General features: G+C 54.8%; 1 long non-coding RNA gene across 1 annotated transcript; it reads left to right on the top strand.

Moving 5' to 3' along the window:
* On the top strand, window positions 725-2,680 carry LOC110257324. Its single transcript, XR_002339792.1, has 3 exons — window positions 725-867; window positions 1,586-1,802; window positions 2,441-2,680. It is a non-coding gene; the product is annotated as an uncharacterized LOC110257324 (long non-coding RNA).

Below are 4,270 nucleotides of genomic sequence, written 5' to 3'. Positions count from 1 at the left end.
GTGTGTGTGGCACATGTATGCACGGGCACACATGCAGTGCACACATGCAGTGCCAGGGTTGGAAATGGTAACTACAACAGCAACAAAATAGGACACCTATCATTTTGGGCACAGAATGCAAAGTTCTCGGGCTTCAGCCTGCCACTTACCCTTATACCCGGCGCATGAGATGCGTGAGGCTCCTGTTCCCATTTTACAGATAAGGAAACTGACGCTCCAGAGAAGGGAAAAAAACGATCCCATAGCTACTAAGTGGCAGATGTGTGGGGTTCAAAGCAAGAACTGGCTGATATCAGGCTCTGGGCCATTTGATGCCACTGTCTCCTGCAAGGGGTCTGTCTTCTGGCTCCTAGCTGCCTGTCTTTCTGCCACCTGAAGCCGGCTTTTGATGACAGAACCTGGCTGAGAATTCAGAGATTCCCAGGTTGGGGCGGGAGGCAGGGGCCAGTGAAGAGAGGGCGTTCAGTCTCACTGCCTCTCTAAACTCCTGCTAACTGGAGCCAAGTCCCCCATGTGAGGGAGCTGGCGGCGCGGGCCTTCCAGGCTTTGCATGGGAGTTTCGGAGCATTCGCTCTGCTTAACCAGAGGGCTTCCCGTGGTGCTCTGGACTGTTCTTTGCTGGTTGGGCTAAGCGAGGGCAGAGGTCAGCGGAGGCCCTGCCTTTGGCTCACCCTCAGGGAGGTGGAACCTCAGCCAGTCCCAGAGATCCTGAAATGGCCTCTTGCACGCAGGCAGGCGGGGGCCCGGGACCTTGCCTCCCTCCTGGGCCCATGTCCTTCCGCTCACGTGCAGCAGGGCAGCTGAGAGACCAGCTCAGCCCTGGAAATCCAGCCACACCACAGGCTGCTAGGAGTTGGCTTTGGAAAGGTGGGCTTTTTCTTCTCTTTCCTCTAATGCTACAGGGAGAGAAAAAAAAAAAAAAAAAAAAAAAAGCAAGCAAGCAATCGAGAAATAAAGAGGAGAAAAATTGGCCAGACGAGGGGCCTGGTCTGTTGAGCCAAATTCCCTGACCCACTCATCCTAATTATGCCTGAGGCCGAGGCCCTCGTGGGGATGGTCCAGTGTCCTCAGTGGACAGATGGTGGCCTCGTCTGCAGCTGCAGGCTCCCCATTCCAAGGCCGCAACTGAACAGGTCTGATGGAAGGCCTTGGATGCTGATCCCACATCGAGTCACCCTGGCGGGAAGGGCCTCTCTGGGCCCCTGGGGAAAGATTTGGTTGGTGGGGACCTATGATCCTGCGGCTGGACCTCAGCCCTTCCTGAAGGGTGGGGGCTTCAGGGGTGGGGGAGGTGAAGGGTCGAGGGGCAGCGCCACAGGGGCCGTCTCGGTGGCCCAGGGGCCTCGTGAAGACCTTCTCCTGGCTCCTCCGGGACTGTCCCTGGAAGTGACCCGAACCCCAGGAAATCGGGCCAGGAGCAGCCTCCCCCATGATTTCTGCCCACACCCCTGCCCCTCCGGCGAGGTGTGGGGGGGCGGTGGGGGAAAGGCTTGCTCATCCAGGCCTTCGGAAACATCCCGACACACTTTCCTCCAGGCCGGCCGAAGTTACTTTCCAAGTATTTCACTTTCCATTTCTTCTCCAGATCTGGTAACAGGGTGTTCCTGCCCTCTTCCCCTCCCTGACCTTTCTGCCTGGGCCCTGCCCCTGCTGCGTTTCGTCAAGTCGACATGCTCTCAAGAAACCAGGCCAACGCTGCTCTCAGCCCCATGGAAGGTGCAGATGGGGACGACAGGCCTTGCTTGGCCTGCGGCAGCTTACCATCAAATCCGAGGGACATGGGGAGTTCCCGCTGTGGCAGGGTGGGTTAAGAATCAGACTGTAGTGGCTCAGGTCGCTGTGGACGGGTGGGTTTGAGCCCCCGCCGGATGCAGTGGGTTAAAGAATTGGGCGTTGCCGAAGCTGCGGCTAAGATTCAGTCCCTGGCCAGGGACCTTCCCTATGCGGCAAGTGTGGCCATAAAGAAACAAAACAAAGCAAAAGCCCGAGGGACATCGGCCAGAGGCAAGCAGGTGCCAGGGGGCTCACAGACTGAATTCTGGCATCTTGACTGCCAAGGCCAGCTCCAACCTTCTCTAGCTGGCTGTGTTACCCTGGAAACATGTCTTGAGCTCTCTGAGCCTCAGTGTACTCCTCTGTAAAATGGGTGTTTTCTCATCTGCCCTGGACTGTCATGAGGTTGAAACAAGACAACACACGTGTTCCAAGTGCACTTGCAGGCTGGAGGGATGGAGGCCAGTGTGGGGATTCCTTCCTGGCATCATGGTGGTGACCAGCTGCCTGCCCGGCTCCCTGAAAGGGCCTGGGGTGTTCTTGGCTGGGAAGCCAGTGGTTCCTCTAAGAGGAAGAAGGCTGCTGTTTATCTCGTGCTCACTCAAACCCATTCCCTCCTACTCACCACCAGCATTTTATTGTGTTTTTCGTTTTTTATCCCTCCCAGGCCACAGGAGTTTTGCAGAGCAGACGTAGAGAGCAGGGAGTGAAGAAAAGAAAGAAAAAAAGCGGAGCCATTTGAAGCCAGAGCGGGCGCCTTGCAAGAGGCTGTGGAGTTGCAGACAGCTGCAGCCTAGATACAATGTGCGATGAGAAAGGTCCCAGGTCTCCCAGGCAGAGCTCCGGCCTGCTTTGAAGTGTTGACAACACATAAAATTAAAAGCATCACAATGCGAATTATCACGTTGTTTTTTCCACTTTGATAGCCTCTACAAAGCATTTTATACCGATGAATCAATACAAATGTCTCTTTACAAGGACCTCAGGAAACACCCCCGCCCTCCCCCACCAGTTTTTTTTTTTTTTTCCTTGAGAGAAAGCAAGGAAACTCACAAGAAGATGTGAGCTCTGGCTCGCACCATCGCCCTAAATAACACGGTGAGTTGGGACTGTCCTTTTCACAGTGGCCGTGAGGCCACGGAGGTCCACTGGCTTGGGTCATGTCATCCAGCCCCTGGACGAACGTTCTGCCTGCTGATGAATCAGCACACGATGAGACACCTCAGTCACAGCCGCATCGCTATTGTTTCATAACTGTACACATGTGCTTGTGCGTGTGTCTGAGAGTATATGTGTGTATAGTGTGTGTCTCTCTATACGCATATGCATGTATAGATGTGCAGGTCTGTATGTATTTTGTGGTTTGGTAAAAGAAAGCTCACAAATTAGAAATAATTCAGAACTTGTTGTAACTCGTTTATTGGCTGGGACTCCCTTTATGTTACAGCAGATGGACTTTTGCGTGAAATATTTTCCCCGAGTTGCTATAGAGACATGCCAACATCTTTCTGCTGAAGCGATTCCCTGCAGGCCTGTTTGTTGTTGCGCCCGGTGCCGAGTCACTTGCAGGCTGAATCACTTGCAGCCCTCGCAGAGGCTGATTAAAGAGCCCGGGGGCCCCTGGAGTCTTGAGCTTCTCGGCTACTGCCACCAGGGATGGGCTGCAAAAGTCGTTAGGGCTGGATTGGGGGGGAGGGTGGGGGCTGGGCTGGCGGATGGAGGTGGATGCCCAGGTGAGCCAGGCAGCTGCAGGGAGAGGGCCACAACGTGGGTGGAAAATCACGCGGGCTCAGCAAGGACTTACTCTGCGTACTCGTGGTGCCAGGAAAGCGTCCGCCCCTAACTTTGTCTGTCTCTGGATCAACCGTGTAAGGTGGATCCCGTTATTCCCATTTCTCAGGTAGGGGAGCTGTGGCACAGAGAGCGATTTGTTCAAGCAGCTACTGTGGTGTTCAAACCCAGGTCTCTCTGACGTCATCATCTTACCATCAGCGGCTTCCCCAGGTCGGGGAGGGGTGGGGGGATGGGGTGCATTTGGAACTTAGAGTCTGGGTGGAGCTGAAAAGCCACAGGCTGGGCAGGGAGGCCAAATTCAGCCAGTCCCTCTGGCTATCGGAGGATCCTCAGACAAAACCTCCAGCCCCCGTCACGCAACTCACAGTCCATTTGGGCAGACACACTCAGGCCTGTCTGACCAGCAGTGTAAACATGGCCAGGCACTGAGACGCTGTGGGTCCCAGCTCTGGAGCCAGAGGCTATGTATAGGCCCCTGCCTCCCGCCCCCCCTTCTCAGGCAAAAATAGGAACCTAGTGACATTTCCCAAGAGCAGGGTTTACAAAGAGTGTGGCCTGGAGTGATGACAAGGGCATGGACTTTGAAGTCAGCCAGACCCAAGTTAGAATCTTGAATCCACTCTTGCCCAGAGGTGTGACTTTAAGGGACTCCTTCCTCCTCTCTGAGCTCTGACTTGCCTCATCTGTAAAATGGGACTCATAG

This window comes from Sus scrofa, chromosome 16, assembly GCF_000003025.6.
Source record: "Sus scrofa isolate TJ Tabasco breed Duroc chromosome 16, Sscrofa11.1, whole genome shotgun sequence".
Classification (NCBI taxonomy): domain Eukaryota; kingdom Metazoa; phylum Chordata; class Mammalia; order Artiodactyla; family Suidae; genus Sus; species Sus scrofa.
This window is presented reverse-complemented; position numbering and strand designations above follow the sequence as displayed.